This window comes from Vulpes lagopus, chromosome 4, assembly GCF_018345385.1.
Source record: "Vulpes lagopus strain Blue_001 chromosome 4, ASM1834538v1, whole genome shotgun sequence".
Taxonomy (NCBI): Eukaryota; Metazoa; Chordata; class Mammalia; order Carnivora; family Canidae; genus Vulpes; species Vulpes lagopus.
The window spans coordinates 145,984,762-146,002,868 of NC_054827.1; the positions used below are offsets into that span (position 1 = coordinate 145,984,762).

Below are 18,107 nucleotides of genomic sequence, written 5' to 3' on the forward strand. Positions count from 1 at the left end.
ACAGAAACTGTCTTTCTAGAGAGATCCTCTCTCCTGCTTTATTTCCCCTCTGAAATCATGAGCCGATGTTTGTGACATCACTGGGTTGCTGTGGAAATGTTTATTTCACAGAGGATTTCGACCTCAAGTGGGGAATTTGCAGGAGGAAGTGTGAAGTCTTGGAAAAACACAATTGGCTCGAATATAAATGGGCAGCATTTGGAAAAAGAATTCAGAAAGAAAACAATTTAAATTGCCTTAGAACAGGTTGTTTCAAGTGTGTCCTGTGAGGATTCAAATACTTGTGAGAGCATCTTACACTCATTTGGCCATTTTTATTTGAATTTTACTCACTAGAAAGATCTCTATAAAGAGTTCCCGGGAGCCGGTAAGGCATGGCTTTTTGCATTAAAAAAAAACCAAAAACCAAAAAACAAAAAAACCCCAAAAACTTCTGGCTACTCAATTATTAAAATTGAGAAAAACGTTTGGTCCTTAAAAAAAAAAAATGCCATTTTGAGGTGGGGAGAGATTATATCCGTTTATATTTTTGGACCACACTGGAGACTTAAGACAACAGCTCCACTTAAAGAACTGCGACTCAAGGGGCCTGAGTTTTGGGTGCAGAAGCTCCAAAATTTCCCTTTCGGTTTAAAACTGTTAAATCAACAGAATGCCAAGCTGGAGCCTTTCTTCCTGCTGGGGCAGTATTGTCCCCTATAATCCACTTTCCAGTTTTCTCAGCCTAGCCTAGTTTGATGTAGCATCGACTTAGCTTAACTACAGCAACCGGCAAAAGGAAGTGGGTTTGCATTTGGGATGGGAGGAGGCGGCCACGGGCGGGCGTGCGTGTGTGTGTGTGTGTGTGTGTGTGCCTGCGTGTGCGCGCGCGGGGGGCGCGGGGCACCGGGGAGGAAAGAGCATCGGGCCCCAGCAACTGCGTGCAAAGGATGCCCCCGTGGCTGCAAGAGGGGTCTCTCTCTGCACGGGGGAAGCAATTTTAGGAATTATAAAAAAAAAAAAAAAAAAGAAAATCTTCAGGGGGGGGGGGGGGGAGGCTGGCCAGGAGGGTGCGGGGCGCAGCGAGGCCCCCGGCGCCCCCGCCCGCGCCCCCGCCCGCGCCCCGGCCGCGGCCCACCTGCCCGCCCGCCGCGCCCGCGCCCCCTGGCGCCCCGGGGCGCGCACGAACGGCCGCGGGGCGCGGAGGGGGCGCTGCTCGCGGCGGGCGGGCGGCCGGGGCTGTAGTACAGGCTGTCCCCGGCAGCCGGCGGAGTCAGCGCGCCCACGTGACGGCCCCGGCTCCCCGGTGAGCTCCCCAAACAGACGCACACCCAGCCACACGCGCGCACACACACGCACGCACCCCCGCGCGCACACGCCCGCCCCTCTGCCTCTGCCTCTGCCTCTGCCTCTGCGCCCTCCATCCCGGCTCGCTCCTTCCCTCGCCCTCTCGCCTCCCCTGCGGTCTCCCGCCTGCGCGCACACCCGCACACGCACACGCACACACACGCGCGCACACACGCAGCCGGCACAGGCGGCGGCGGCGGCGGCGGCTGCCCAAGTCAGGACGAACCTCTGTAGGCACCGTCTCGAGAAGGCGGCGGCGGCGGCGGCCCGAGCATCCCGAGCATCCCGAGCATCCCGAGCATCCCGAGCATCCCGAGCATCCCTCGTCTCCCCGAGAGCGAGCACCGCCGAGAGTTTGCGTTCCCTTCGCCGTTCCCTTCCCCCCCCCACCTCCTTTTCTTTATTTCGGAGAGCGTTTCCTCCTCGCTTATTGGTTTTAATTTGATTTTGAAAATTTTGGGTTGCTTTTGTGTGTGTGCCTTTTTTTTTTTTTTCTTTCTTTTCCCCCCTTTCCTCATTTTATTTGCATCCAGAGCATGGCGGGCTGCGGGCTGTCGGAAGACACCTTCTTCTCTTCCTTCTTTTACAACTACGGCTCCTCCTGGGAAACCCCCTCCAGCCAGGTAAGGGGCGGCTCGGGGCCCGGCGGCGTCGCGCCCTGTGCCCCCTGCCGCGCGCTCACTTGGCGCTCGGCGGGGAGGCAGAGGCTCGGGAGGGGGGTGGGGAGGCCGGGGGGCCAAGTGGGTCGCACTGTCTGGGGCAGTGCCAGCCGGCGACAGGGGGTGCCCCCTTCCCCAGCGCCAGCTCTCCGGTCTCCAGGGCCGGTCGCGCCCCCCCTCCCGTGCCCCATCCGCCTCCCCCCCCCACCGTCACCACCACCTCCCAACCCAGCGGGAACCCGAGGAAGAGGCAGGAGCCGGCACGTTACCCCGAACAACTCCTGGCAAAACCAGGGAACTCGAGCGCAACCTTCCCCAAGTCGCCGCGGGCGCCGCGCCCCTGTGCGCCCGGCGCCTGCCCGCCCTCCAGTTGCGCCGAGGGGCTGCGGAGCTGTGAGTCCCCCGCGACGTGCCGGTCCCCTGCCGCTGCCCCCCGCGCCCCTCCCCGCCCCGGGCCCGGAGCCACCTCTTTTCCCTAAAATGGCTGCAATCTCAAGTGGAGGCGTCCCCTGACCCCGCGGAGGCGGGGTGGGGGTGGGGGTGGGGGGCAGAGTGGATGCTCGGGCGCCCGTGACCCGGCGCTTCCCCCGGCGCGCACAAGCACCCCACGAACACACACACTTAACTTTGATGACTGTGCAATGCAGTCGGCTGCACCGTGCCCTCGACGCTCCCCGCCGCCGGCCTGTAGGTGTGCATGTCGGTGTGCCTGGGCGGAGGGCCCGGGGGAGCTGGAGGTGGACGCCGGAGGGGAAGGGGACGGGGGTTAGGCGGCCCCGGGTGACCTGGGGAGACGGGAGTGTGCTCGGGGTTCAGGGGGTGCGGGAGCTATTCTGGGAGCCAGAGCGAGAAAGAAGGAGAGAGAGAGGGAGAGAGGGGGGAAAAATGCCTTTTAATTAAATAACTGTTGTAGTCTGCTGCCCCCACCGCTTGTTTGGTGAAAGTCTACAGGCATCTGTCATCTCCAAACTACACGGGGAAGTGGAGCCGGAGTCGAGGCAGGGAGGGGTGTGTGTGTGTGTGTGTGTGTGTGTGTGTGCACGCGCGTGTCCAGGCTGGGGAAAGTTGGGGCCCGGAGGGGAGGAGAGGCGGCGGCGAGGCGGCGGGCGCGGGGCGCGGGGCGCGGGGCGCGGGGCGCGGGGATTCCCGGGCCGGCGGAGCGCGCGCGGCGGGGGGAGCCGGGCGGCGGGGGTGGGGGTGTCGAGGAACGGGGCTCCGCTCGGCCCGGCCGCCCTGCCCGCCCTGCCCGCCCTGCCCGGCCGCCCTGCCCGCCGGCCTCGGCCGCCCGCCCGCCCTCCGCGCTCCCTCCCGGGCCCGGGGCGCAGCGCGCGCCCTCCCCGCCAGCTCCGGGCTGCGAAGCCACCCGCCCCTCCGAAGCCGAGCCCCCGAGGCCTGCGCCCCGCCGCCCCCGCCCCACCCCCAGTGTCCAGCGGACGGAGCTCCCCAAACTAGGAGTTGCCGGCCGAAGCCCCGGCTCACGGCGAGGGCTCCGCGGAGGCGCCGCGGCCACCGAGCCCGGGAGCCCCGGAGCAGCTCCTCCGCCGCGGCGGCAGCAGCAGCAGCAGCCCGGGAGGCGGCGGGAGGCGGCGGGAGGCGGCGGGAGGCGGCGGGAGGCGGCGGCGAGCTGGGGCCGGACCGCCGCGGGGCCCCCGGGGAGCGCACGGCGCGGAGGGCGGCTGGGGGGCGAGGCGGGCGGGGCGGGGGCGCGCAGGCCCCGCGGTGCCGAGAAACTTGCAGAACTGGCGGGGTGGTCGCCGGAGTTGGGGGACCCGGAGGGGGGCGCCCCGGACGCGCGCGGCCGGCGCAGCGCGGGGGGCGGGGGGCTGCTTGGGGGCGCGCAGCCCGGGGCTCCGGACGCGTCCCCGGCGACCCCTCCGGGCGGCCGGTCCGGCTCCCCAGGGCCGGGCGTGCGCGCGTGTGAGTGTGAGTGTGCGTGCGCGCGCGTGTGGCTGCCGATGAGTCAGAGACCGGCCCCAGCCCGCCGGGGAGGACCGGGCGAGCGCGGGAGGCCGGGCCCGCAGCCCCGGCCCGGCCCGGCCCGGCCCGGCCCCGCGCGGCTGCAGGACTCGGGGCTCCCCGCCCCCGCGCCCGCGCCCGCGCCCGCCCCCGCGCCCGAGGCGCTCGGAGAAGTTTCCGCGGGGCGCGTCCCTCCGACCTGGGTCTCGGGCTCCGCGTTCTCCGCGCGCGGAGGCAGGGGAAGGGTGCAGGGAAGCTCGGCGCGGGCCGCGTCCCTAACGAGCTGGGGACGAGTCGCTGGAGAGCGTCGGCAAAGCCAAGGGCCGCGGCCCGAATTTGCAAGACTCGCAATCACGTGCCAACTCCTTGGAAACCGGAGGAGGTGGGCGGCAGGGAGGGGAGGGGGCAGGGTTGGAGTGAAGGAGGCAGAAAGCCCGAGAAGGTGACGGGGGCGGGGTTGGGGGAGTCGGGGAGGGGGTGCGAGGGGGGAGAGGCAGCCCCCCCTTTTTTTTCTTTAAAAAAAAAAAGAGGAAAACTCTCGGTTTCCTCGGGTAAAGTTAGTTTAACTTGATTTGGAAAAGCATTTCCCCCCCCCACCCCCCTCCCCGAACGCGAGCTCTTCCTTCCAGAAAGGGAGCCTCGTGTTGCTAAGAAAATCGGAAAAAGAATTTTCTGATAAAGCAGCTGGCGCTGCTCGGTGCAGGCTGATTAGCTCGCAGGCTGGTGCTGGGGGGCGCGCTCCTCGGAGTGCGGTGGAATCGTGTGCTGGGGAGAGGGGGCCGCTCTGCAGTATTGATCTGTCCCTCCAGGGGTGCGGTGTGAACTTTGCCATAAAGTACAGAAGCAAATGGCAGGTGCACATCGTTAGACGAAGGGGCCGGCGAGTGCCACGGAAGCTCTAAGCCTTGGTGACGAACGCAGCCAGGCGGTGCGTGGTGCCGGGATGTGCGGTCCCCAGCGCGGTCTCCAGCGCGGCCCGCTCCCCACTTGCAGGGATGAGGAGTGTGCATGTGCGTGAGGACCCGGGCTCTCGGCGAGTGTGCCCCGCAGGTCACGGTTTCGGCGGTTGAGCCTGGGCCGGGGACTGAGAAACCTGCTCCTGACTGTTCCTTCCTTGAAAAAGGCTGAAACAAAGACAACACTAAATCGCATCTTGGACTCAGGCAGGGCTGCGATGGGAAGGCCTGGGCCAAATTTGAAAGAGTGAGACTTATTCATGATTTTTACCTGAATTGCTGCCAAAAAAGCTTACAAATCCTCCATTCCCTAAAAATAGCAACGCTCTTCAAATATAATTTGTTTACTCTACCTCAATTAAAAATAAAACCATCTTCCCTAGTGTTATAAAGTGCTTATGAAGGTAAGGGTTGACTGTACTAAAAAAAAAAAAAATCAAGCTTTTTATTTCTAGATCAATATGATGTGCTCTCAACATCTAATACCATGTAAAAGGAGCCTTTTTACAACATCAATAGCAGGCAGGCATGTCTCCCTAAGAAGCTCTTTTCCTGGAATCACAAGGCATTTTGATTTGCTTTCATTTTCACAAGAAACATGATTATGACACCTCTGGTTATAAACAAGTGAGTGAAAAAAATAATGAGGATCGGGGGTTCTTTATATAGAAATCTAGAAATTTGGAAACAACCCCGGGCATTTATTCATTACCAAACCCCCAAAACAAAAACCAAAAACCCAACCACGGATCATCGTGGACTGGGAGGTTTTTTTTTTTTGTTTTTGTTTTTTTTTTTAGTTTCTCTGTGACATTTTATCACTGAGGCTGGGGGAGGGGGAATCAGGGTGATGTTTCTGGAGAGAGCCCAATGTGTATCAGAGCCGAAACTGCATCTGTTACCATTTAAAAACTGGGAAATTCCATCTTATATCCGAATAGACCATGTTGCAGATATTTTGCACCCACTTGCCAATGTGCAAAACATACCATAGTGCGAGTGTGTGTGTGTGTGTGTGGGAAGCATCTGCTTAGGTGGAATTTATTTCTTCAATTAGAATGAAAACCCCAATTAAAGTGTGTATGTGAAATGTCTCTGACTTGGCTCAGTGCAGCAGACAGCAGACCATTCTTTAATTTACAGTTTCACGCCTAGGGATGGCAGTAGTGCAAGCTTCCAAAACCCAGCATTATCTTTTTTTTTTTTTTTTTTTTTCTGTTGTGCTTTTCAACCTGCGAGGCTCTCCTGTAGTTGTTTGAGGTTTCTGTCTCCATCATGACGCTGACTGTGGAGTGGTCATTACCGCTTGCCGTTTGGACCTGGGTCACCTTATTGACTTGTCACCGTGGAGGCCCAAATCGAAGCAGGCCAGGTCTGTATGATATTGAATCAGTCAACGGAAAGTGAAAAATGGAGCCAATTAGCTGACTGCTTGGATGTCCATGAGGCCAGACATCGGACTTTACCCACCTGATTGACCAGTCCTGTGGTTACCGGATAGTTTAACCCGAGTTTATGAAAAAGTTATTCGGGCCAGACACGACTGGGCTCTTCTACTTTTCTTTCCCACCCGTGCCCCTAGCCCCAGCCACTCCCTCAGATTTTTCCAGACTAGAAATATAAAATGGCATCCTTCTGTGGATGCACACCATCCTTCTAGAATGACTGCTTTGAATGCATCCCTGGACTTTTGTTAGCCAGTACCTGTAATTCTTTGCACCCGCTCTATCTTTTCAAGCAGGATAGACGTTTCAATGCAGGATCATTAATGGATGTGGGTAAGTTGTTGAAAGCTTGTGCTGACTGCTTTTTTTTTTTTTTTTTTGGCTTGGCACAATGTCCATAAATATGGACAGCCAAAGCAAGAAAGCAGCCCAGTGAGGAACACTTCTGCTCCATCCAGTCCAATCACTCTAAAGAACTCAGTATTTTTTTTTTTTGCCCCTCTTTTCTGGGTATTTCATAATTCTTAAAGGAGTAACAATGTTTGGATCCACGGAGATGAGCCAAGACTTGGGAATGACCTGCATTTGCAGGGTTGTTAGAAACGCACTGGGTTAAAGTTCAAAAAATAAGAGCTGGGTTTCTATACATTTTAAACATTTTTATTTTCTGGAAGATGTCCGGATGAACCGCAAAATCCTTTTTAAGTGCACTTCTGTATATTTACCTTAGACACTTTTTTGAAATCTGCTTATAAATCTAACTCATCTGACTCCAGTTTTTCCAACGTTGGGTTTCTCCTAGGCACATAGAAAAGCAAAAGAGACTTTTACTATCCTGAGTTTCTCGTGGGCCTCCCAGTAAGACTAGCTTTCTTAAGGCACCACCTTGGAAATACTGTTTGCTTTTCTTTGTAAAGTTCTATCAGCCTCAAACTTAGGAACCGAGCAGCAGTGACGAGAGGTGCTATTAATTAACTCTGTTCCTAACACTTTACATGTATTTGACTCGTTTAATCTCCTAGACAGCTTATGAATTAGGTACTTTTATTATTATTCCCACTTTATAGATGGAGAAAATAAGGCACAGGGAATTCGATACTTTACCTAAGACATCGCTGGTGCTAGGTAGGGGCAAAACTGGGACGTCCCCCAGGCGGCCAGGTTTCAGAGCCCAGCGTGCCAGCTAATTCCTACTCTCCACACTACTTCCTCTCCAGTAGACATCACGTGGCCACACGTACCTTTCTAGCAAGTTTGTTATGGTGTCATTCATTTGCCAGCTCCATGAAATAGTGAAGATCTCCTTCGTTTGCCCAGGTTTGCCCCCCCCCCCCCAGTTATTTACATAACCAGCCCAAATCCTCTTTGGTAAATGAGGTGAAGTCTTCTGTTTTGACAAGATCAACCATAACTATCTAATGTTTTTATCTTTTTCTTGGTGATGGACTAAATGAGTTTACCATTCTTTTTGGTTTGAACAAATGGTTGATCCAGTTTTAGAGAGAAATTATTTATTTATTTATTTATTTATTTATTTATTTATTTTTTATTTATTTATTTAAAATATTTTATTTATTTATTCTTGAGAGACACACACACAGAGAGGCAGAGACACAGGCAGAGGGAGAAGCAGGCTCCCTGCAGGAAGCCTGATGTGGACTCGATCCCAGGACCCCGGGATCACGCCCTGAGCTGAAGTCAGATGCTCAATCGCAGAACCACCGAGGGGTCCCTAGACTGAGACTTTAGATTGCCAGCTCCCAACCTCAAGTAATTGTGACCTAGAGGAGGGCCCATTACACATGTGGGATCAGTAAAATAACACTGTACAGAAGAAATGTAATTTTAAAATTCATGAATAGAATAATTTTATCAGTAATAACTCAGATGCATCAAAACCCTATCCCATATGTATGCATATATGTGTGTGTATAAAATATGTATGTTTTCGGCATAAACTTACTCTCACTTTGTAAGCAAACCCGTATCATGGTGAGTTTGCCCTGTCTATTGTTACGTTTGCAATTTAGGCCCAAACCTAACCTTTTTAGCATGGCCGTGGTATAACAGGTGTCTTTTGTGTTGAATCATGCATCTAGCATTTATGTCCATCATGAACTAATGCCTCTTAGTGGTTCATCCCTTATATCGTGATCTTCCAAAATACAGTTGTGGAAAGGGGGAGGGAAAACATTAAATGTCAGTAGTTACAGCAAGACGGTCTCTAGGAAGGAGGCAGTTTCTTGCTGTTTTCACATTGCTGTGGCCCTAGCGGAAATGTAAAAGTGCAGGGTTTGCATTGGAATGAGAATGGGGTCACCTACCCTTTGTAGTCATCATCAAGGAAGCAGAACTTCCTTCCAGAGAGACCATAGGAAATCAATGATCACACTTTGCCAGTGAAGAGGTAAATGTGGACAGCAGACGCCATTAAATAAAAGGGCAGCAGAAAAGTGATTTACTCTAGAAGGCAGTGTGACTTTTTGGTCCGTTCCAAGAATTCACATTTGTGATATAATAATTATATTTAAATATTTTCTTTGGGATTATGTTTTATTTAAAAAAAAAAAAAGGAAGGAGACATGCCATTAGGTGATGCTACTCTCTTGTCGTTTGAACATAGCTATTTAAGGAAAGCAGAGTGTCTGGAATATGGTAACAGATACCCTCTTCCCTTATTTTTGTCTTCATAAGAATTGACCTGATTTGTTATGGTTCCTGGATTTCTGTTTGTTTTTAAATTTCGCATAGTCCTGGATGCAGAGGGGAAGCTTGCGGGGGTGTGGGGTTGGGGGGCAGTTGGGGGAGTGTTGCGGGGGCGGGGGGGGGGGGATCCTCGTACAGGAGAGGCCTGGGTGGGGGAGCAAGGGGAAGATGGGGGGGTAGTGGTGATCGCTGATGTAAAGGGAAACGTAGGCTTGGAAGCTTAATGAAATGTAGAAAAGCAGGTGTGCGGTTCTAATATGCGTCCCCTCTTTTGCGTGCACTTCTGATTGCTTTGTGAGCACATCTTCTTCCTGTAGATTTGAAACATAGAACTTCAGGTGATAGCTAAGGGGGGAAAAGTGAACGTTTGCCTTAGATCTGGAATACCAAATATCCGTGTAATCTCTTGCCTGAAAGCGTATTAGAAAGTGTGTTAGTTGTGTAACAACAAAACAAAACAGGAAGAAGAGACACAAAGAGAAAGAGAGAAAACTCTCACCAACAACCCCTACCACATTTTGCTCCAATTTATTATTTCCAGTAGCAGTTTGGTCCCTAATGTTAACAATGAGTGATTATGATTCTGTAGTTTCGTTTACAGCATGAATTAGCATTTTGTTTTCTGTTACGGCTTTTGAATGAGGAATTATAATGTATAATTTGCTGAAAATAGATGTTATCATCTCTTAGGATGAGAACAACCACATAAACTTGAACAAATGATAAAAATGGAATCAATTACATTTCAAATGGAAGTAGTTTACAAACCTCCAAATACAAAGTGGCAGTAGTAGCTGGTTATTGTAACAAATAATTAGTTTTTTTTAAACAACATTTATTGAATTCCATTGACAATTTGGTAATTGTTCACAGTTGACTGTAGCCTTTCCCTCTTCCAAAATGAAATGTGGCGTGGAATGACTGCGTTTCACAAACTGCAGTTTTCCTCCTGATTTAGTGCTGCAGCCAGGATGTATATATATTTGCATATGTGGCCCCCTTCTTTGTAATAGCGGAACATGGGGAATCGAATAAAACGGTGTCGCTAAACCTAGTTGATGGCTCAAGCTAAACACCCAAGGGCTGGTGATTGACAGGGTTTTCAGGTTCCGAGGAGGGAAAAGAAGCAACTAGTTTACATGGGTGTGTGTGTGTGTGTGTGTGTGTGTGTGTGTGTGTCGAAGCGAGAAACCTTTGGAATGATTTATCAAATAGACGAGTCGTATTTTTACTTCAGCAGGAATTAATCTCTCCCTCCACTGCCAGTGCTCCTTCTTCTAGCCGTACTCCGGCGTGGTGTCCTGGTGGACGTGGGGAGCTCACCACCCACGCTCCCGGGGAAGCTCCTTGCAGGAAGGCACCGCACCTGCCCTGGTTCTGCATCCCTCCTCACGCCTCACCTGTGTAGACAGACAGGGCAGATGTGCTGCGATCTCAGAAAACAATTTTACACCATTTTATATATGTGTGCCACCCTATTTGTTGTGCTTTGCTCCACCTCCGGGTGATGAGGGCGAGGGTGCCATGTCATTTTTGAAAACGGGAATTTGACTCGGAGAATCGATGAATCCTGCGTTCGTTTAAGCATCTCCAGGGAGGAGCACGACTGGCTCACCACGGGCTCACTAGACCTCTCAGGCCTTTTGGTGTAGATGCTTAAATTAATAAATTCAGAAAGGAGAAAGGAGGGAAAAGTGGGAATCGGAGGGTTTTTGATTTTACTTTCCTTTTTTTTTCTTTTTTCTGGTAACTGCGACAAGCTGAGTGGATCATTCATTTTTGATTATTTCTAAGATTAATCTATTTCTTTAAAGTTAATATGCAAAGAAATATGTTCCACATCACTTTATTTTTAGATCCACACGATTCAGTCTGAAACAAATCAGTGGTGCATTATAAACACACGAGAATGTATCTAATGACAGGAGTCAGGCTGAACAGATGCTAAAATAGATGCATCGTGTGAAGTCGAGGGAGCTGCAGGAAGGGATGAAAAAAAAATCTCTAGAAGTTGGAGGGCTTGTGAGGTGAACACGACGGAGACTTTTTACCCGTCGGATTGGGCTTGTGCGGTTCGGAGCAGAAGGGACTCCATTTGCTCCTGTATCGAAGTAGGAATCACGATACCCATCCCCTAGAATGCTAGTGAAGATGCACCGATGCGACCGACGCACACAGGGCTGAGTCAATGTTAGGGCTTAGCAGTCGGTCCTTGAGTATTTATAGAGCACCCACATGTGGCACCCTCGTGGGGTGCCTGGCACAGAGCAGACCCCTAACGCGTTGTTTCGAGGCGGCTATCGCAGAGCCCATGCACTACGGAACGCTACTATAACGTTGCAGAGGCCCAAAGTGCTTTCTGTGGATCCACTCATTCAGTCATCAGAATAACCCCGTGGGGTGGGTACTATTATTAGGATTACATATTATCTGCTGCCATCGAGGCAGCTGAGGCACAGCGAGGATGAGATCTCACAGCTTGGAAGCGGCGCAGCCAGGATTTGTATCTGTTGTGTCTGGCTTCCAAGCGCATATTTTAACCACCACGCTAGGCTGCCTTTGGGTGGGTGAACCAATGGATGACAGAGGAGAGTGAAAAAGGGATTAAAAAACATATTTCCTTAGGCATGGCTGGGGGTTACAAGCAGAGAGCATCACCTCTCTGCAGAGAAGCTTAGGAAATGGGTAGTGGAGAATAGTGGGGCGCCGGGGGGGTGCAGTCAGTTAAGCATCGGGCTCCTGGTTCCTGCTCTGGTCATGATCTCAGGGTCTCGAGATGGAGCCCCACATTGGAATCCCCGCTTGGGATTCTCTCTCCCTCTCACCCTTCCCCCCCTCACCCCCTTTTCTCTCTCTCTAAAATGAGTAAATTAATTTTTTTTATAAAAGAAAAGGGCAGAAAATAGTACTGTGGTCATTAGGATGAGGAGGAGGTTACTCTTACCTGGAAGAATCACAGAAGGTTTCAAGAAGGCAGTGGCATTTAATTTGGGGTTGGAAGAAGTGGGGAGCATTGGGTCAGGGGAGTATAAGGTTGGGAATGGGGCAGAGGGGGTACTTCTGGCAGAAGGAAAACATGGGAGGAATTTGTCAAGGGGTAGTGGTTAAGGGTTGCTCTTTTTTTTTTTTTTTTTTGGATTTTTTTCATTCAGGATTCCTTTTGTGCCTACAGTGTGCTTGTCCCTGCCCTCAAGGATTTTTAATTTAGTAGGAGAGACATAGATCACAAGGTGTATAGGGCACACACACACACGATATAAAAGTCTGTATCTCTGTTTATACACATATCGTCAATCTGTCCATCATCTTCTGTTTATCCATCCATTCTCATCCCCTTTAAACTGTGTGAAGTGTCAAGAAAGAAAAATAAAGAATGTATATAGAAGCGAGGGGGTGAGGTCCTTCCTAGCTCACATGCCAACGTTGGAAATTTGCAAGTAGGGCCTTCTCCTTCGAAGGGTGAATCTCCCTCGGGCAGCGGCCCTGCCTCTCTCTTACTCCGCAGAGGGAAGGAACTGGCAGGGCTTGGATGCTGTGAGTAATCTAGGTAGGAGACTTGCTTTCCACCCTGTTCTGTCCGCCACAAGCCAGCCAGCCAGCCAGCCAGCAAAACTTAGCTGGAAAGGTAAGATCTTTTGCATCATTTAAAATCCGCCCTGTGGACGCTGTCAGGAGCACAGTTTAATCAGTAAGTAGACGTAAAATTTTATTTTGGATCCTCTTGCACTTGAATAGATTACTAAACTCTTTTCTGGGTTAAAATTAGTCACCCAACCTAGAGAGTAAAATAGCATCTGAAGTTGGGGACACACTCAGGGCCTGTGCAGCTGCGCTAATGAAATCCTTTACTTCTTTCTTTGTGCGATGTCAAACTAAAAGGGTTACATAGCTTTGTGAAAAGAGCCAAAAAACTTGTAAAAAGGGACTGGAATCATCTTTACAATGTTTATCAAAGGCTGGTTATTTTAGGAAGTAGGACGCCATTGCTAGTGGAGGTTTTGATCCTGCTCGTAACAGTTGCATTAGAAATAATTGAAAAATTATTTCCCCCAATTAAGCTGGTCTCAAAGAACAAGTTGCTAAAAGAACAATGGGCTGATTCCTTGTGTGCATGTGTTACAATAAAGACTGGTTATTGTTTTCCAAAATTTTGGCCATATCCATTCTTTTTTTTTTTTTTTTTTTTTAAGATTTTATTTATTTACTTGAGAGAGAGCATGTGCAAGAGCGAGCGCACAGGCAGGGGGAGCTGCCCGCAGAGGGAGAGGGAGAGGGAGAAGCAGGCTCCTGGCTGAGCGCGGGGCTCCATCCCAGGTCCCCGGATCATGCATGACCTGAGCCCAGCCCTAAGGCAGACGTGTAACTGACCGAGCCCCCCAGGCGCCCCCGGCCGGACCCATTCTTTTACTGTAGTAGGAGAATCAAGTATGCTTTCGGGAGTGTTTGTAAACTGTAAAGTGCGGTCTTGGTCATCATCATTATGGTGGAAGGGGAGTTTGCTTTTTGGAAAAGGAAACCATTTTTGTATTATAGTAGCACTGGAAACAGACCCAGAAATAAAGTCAATGTTAAATAAATATACATTATTCTCACTTAAGTAGTTATTTTTAAAATGCTTGCTTACAACGATATGAAGCATTTGCATTGTGGGGCCTCACTCCAGGAACAAGGACTAAATCTATATTAAATCTCTTGGCCTCCTCTGTAATGAATTCTGTCAAACGACCTCTCAAAGCATCCCAAACAAGCATTGACTAAGGTCATTTCAGGCTAATGAGTCCTCCCCAAGCATTACTTAGTTGTTTAAATAAAGTAATTAGAGGATGTCCTATAATATGAGAGCCTTTGGAAATGCGTATCCCTCTTTTCTGAAGAATTTCAGGAAAATGCCTCACATATTTGGGAATATACAGCAATTAAGAAGTCTTCCTAAATAATATCCACTGCTCCAATGCTAGCGGTTAGTAGTTTTTTATGCCTACGTTGTATGTAGATAGCTACAATTGCGATTTTTTTTCCTTAGTTGATTTATAAATGCCACAGTTTTTTTTTTTTATGACATTATTTCCACCACCCACACCACTAAATACAGCGTTGGACACCAAATAGGTGCTAACTAGGGACACCTGGGTGGCTCAGCAGTTGAGCGTCTGCCTGCGGCTCAGGGCATAATCCGGGTCTCGGGATCAAGTCCCACACCGGGTTCCTTGCAGGGAGGCTGCTTCTCCCTCTGCCTGTGTCTCTGCCTCTCTCTCTTTGTATCTCATGAATAAAGAAATAAAATCTTAAAATAAAAAATAGGTGCTAACTAAAATCTTGAGTGATCATTTGAATAGAGCAAAAAACTTTGACTCATTATGGGAATTTAAAGATATCAGCCCCTAATTCAAAAATGGTCAGACTACCATTTTGGGGGGACAGGAATATTCCTTTTCAGTAATGACCAAAAAGGACATTTGGAAAAAAGTGAGTCTTTCTGTCAAAATTAGGACGGATACCTCTATTGTTCAGCATTTTCAAGTTTAGGGAATGCTTTCCTCTTTTATATTTTACTACCTAATTTAAAAAAATATATGAACTTGGTTTTCTAGGGCACTGGTTTTGATTATCATCTGCCAGAAAACTGATACAAGCACATTAATAATTTTTCTTATTATAGATATTTTTTTTTGGAAATTTTTCTTAGAAAAGTAAAGAGGGGAAGACTCAAATCCATACATAATGGAAATACCTAAAGACAAGCATGGGTAATATTTTAACATGCACACTAATGTACTTTGTTCTTGGCCTTTGTGTTTTGTTTCTGAATTGGTATCATATGTAAGTATTTTCGTAACCTGGTTTTAGCCCATAAATCATGACCAACAGCCATGCTGTATTTCATATGCCCCCGGATCCCTTTTAATGGCCCTGTGCTATTCCATTGTGTGATTATAGGACCATTTATTTAACCATCCTCCTAAATATTGAGGGTTTAGGCTGTCGCCAGTATGATTGAACCTCGTGCGGATCTGTGATTATTTCTTTAGGACGATACTGACTAGTAGAACTGCCGGGTTAAAGGGCATAAACATTTGAAGACTTTTGTGTTAGTTGCTTCTCAGAAAAGAAGCATCCACTCACACTCCCAGTAGCTATTTGTCAAGGTCCCAGGTGGAGGCTATTATAAAATGAATCTTCATAGGACAGTATTTGCCCAGTTGAAAACTTCAAAATAAACGTTTTTGAATGCCCATCATCAGTCAAGAGGTCAGAGTGACAAGGAGGATGACCTTCTTTTGTCTTCAGATTTTGCAAGCTCTTCGGGCCGCTCGAACACAGTGTGGGTTAGGTGACCCAAGCAAAGAGTTGGTGTCAAGAGTTTAACTCTGGTTATCAGATGAGCGTTTTTTTCTCTTTTGTCCAGGGCCTGTCTCTGTAAATACCTACTGCCCTATGTTCTGTTGAGATCTACAGAGAGAAAAATCTTTCTTGTTCCACTCACTGAATTCCTTCAACTTCAAAACAAGGAATAAGCTTGGACTCTAAGCAGTATGTCTTGTCGTTGTGGACATAATTCCAAGGGAAGAGGCATGTTGGCCGTATACTAATGTGTCATTATTGTTGGTCTGGTTTGGACGCAGACCCAACAAATCTTAGAGGTATTCATGAAAATAAAAACTCTAATACAAAAGTCATGGTGACTAAGTTCCACAATGAAGGCCGTTCTCATCTCTCTCCAGCTTTTCCCCCTTCCTTTCTCAGTGGACCGCCTTGCAACTTTTTCAGTAGTGCTTTAGGACGGTTGGTCCATTGGGATATAAATTCCCTCTCCCCAGATCTTGCCTTTATTGACATTTCATTCCTTTCTAAGAAAGTGCATTTTTGGGAGGGGTCAGCAGCTTTTTATTTGTCTACACCCTGCAGGTCCAGAGGAACTGTGGTCATCGTTGCTTCCAGAACATTATTTTGCCACTGTCCCACAAAACTGTATGATCCCTGTAGCCTCTGGTGAAATTCCCTTGGATTATATCAGACCCTTCTTCCTGGCCATCTTTTCGTCTTCTTGTCACTTCCCTGTGTCCCCTCAGGGCCCAGGACCTGGCTCAGGTCTTCTTTCTACCCCCACTGCCACCACACAATGATCTTCAGCATCTGAACACGGAGAATGTACCCAATGGCTTAGCTTCAGAGTGCCAACTTCAGCCCCCACTATGCTTTGGCAGCCCAGGCACATCGCCCAAACCCTGGCCTCGTCCTTTGGAATGGCTCTGCTTCCGGAACCTTAAATTGCAATGTAATTATATGTGACTATAGCCTCATCGTCTTCCTGCTCCCTCACCCGTTTATTTCCAAGATCTCTGTCCCTGTACTATGCTCCCTTTCTCCCAGTTCATCAACCAAACTTCCCCCCACTCCTTTTTTAGCCAGCCCCAGAGCCCATAATATGTCACTTTAACCACTCTCTTGCCAAAACCTCAAAGCCCTTAATCTCTTGCCCATCGCTATCTGCCCACAAAATCCCAGTCTTGGATCAGTCCAACCAACTGCTTTGTTTGCTTCTGCTTACAATCTGTTGACTTGCTATTGGAAAAACCCAGTCATGCTGAAGAATGCTGCTATAATTTTATTGTCCCCAACCTCCGTGCCATTCACCAAGCCTTGTTTGGGTCATCAGGTTCACTCACTGTCCATATCTGCAATTCCAGACACTGCCCACTGTCAACAACTCCCCTGCCTACCACTGGCTCCCTTCCCAAGTGAGGATTCATGATTACCCAATGTAAGTTCAGTCAACTTTTGATCTCATATCTGGAAATCTCCATCTGTCCGGGCCTAGCTTTTCTTGCACCTGTGGATATCATTCCCTCCCATTCTCTCCAGGCTGTTGAGCCATAATCTTTGCCTTTGGGGCTCCAGTTAAGAATCAACGTACCAGGCAGTCCAGGTGGCTCAACGGTTTAGCACCGCCTTCAGCCCAGGGTGTGATCCTGGAGACCCGGGATGGAGTCCCACATCGGGCTCCCTGCATGGAGCCTGATTCTCCCTCTGCCTGTGCCTCTGTCTCTGTCTCTCTCTCTCTCTGTGTGTCTCTCATGAATAAATAAATAAAATCTTTAAAAAAAAAAAAAAGAATCAATGTACCAAAATATCTCCCATCTTGAAAAATTTCTTCATCAACCTTTCACTTCCCTTTAGAGGTTCCTGTCACCTTTTGTTGAATGGCATGAAAATCCCAGCTGTTGTTGGGGACTATACATTTTAATGACACAAATCCACATGATGGTGAGGTTGGTTTCTTTCAGTAGCTCACAGCTTCTTGTAGTGAAGAGGCGGGTAGTGTTCCAGAGCAGGAGACCTCTTGTCATGCTCATAGACTTGCTAATAGACCTGTGGACAACCATTGTTTCCAAATCCTTCCCTCTCATCCACTTTTTAGTGACCTTTAATAATGGGTTAGCCTTCGCTTTTCACTGACTTTATAATTCCCAAATGCTGGGGACTCATATTTGTTTTTACATGAATTTTGTAGACATCGTGTAACTTTGACTCTGTCGAGAAATTCCTTTGACTTCCGTTGTGTTTTCGTGTCTTTTATTGTGTTTTTCTCTTCTCTCTCGTTGACTCTCTTGCTTCGCCTGACTTTAGTTGTGGTGTTCTCGGGATCCCAACCTGTATCCCATTTCACTCTATTCTTGCTCTCCCGTGGCAATCTACCCATGCATGGAAACCAGTGATATGCCTGTTTTTTTAGGTTTGTGTTTCCAGGCAAGGCCTCTCTCCTGAGCTCCAGAACTGTTTAGCCAGCTGGCTGTGTGACAGTCCCATTGATATTTCAAGCACAGTATGTCAAAGACAGAATTCTTCATCCAGAATATGCCGTTCTTGAATTCCCTATCTGGATAAAAGGCAACAATACTCATCAAACTTAGACTTTTGCAGTGTACCAAGCCATCCAAAACCTTGTGGCTTAAAATGACAACCATTTATAAGTGCATATTTAGATGGGTCAGAAATATGGGTTGAGATCAGTTGGGTGGTTCTTCTGCTGGCTTTGGTTAGGTTCACTTATGTCAGTG

The 18,107-nt window shown here is 49.2% G+C and overlaps 1 protein-coding gene across 1 annotated transcript in view; it reads left to right on the forward strand.

Moving 5' to 3' along the window:
* The first annotated feature begins 1,848 nt into the window (after positions 1-1,848).
* PPARGC1A (PPARG coactivator 1 alpha) overlaps positions 1,849-18,107 on the forward strand; it is a 641,119-nt gene continuing 624,860 nt past the window's right edge. The window contains exon 1 of the mRNA XM_041753717.1: positions 1,849-1,949. The gene's annotated coding sequence lies outside the window, so the exon portion shown is untranslated. The remainder of the gene's footprint in view (positions 1,950-18,107) is intronic.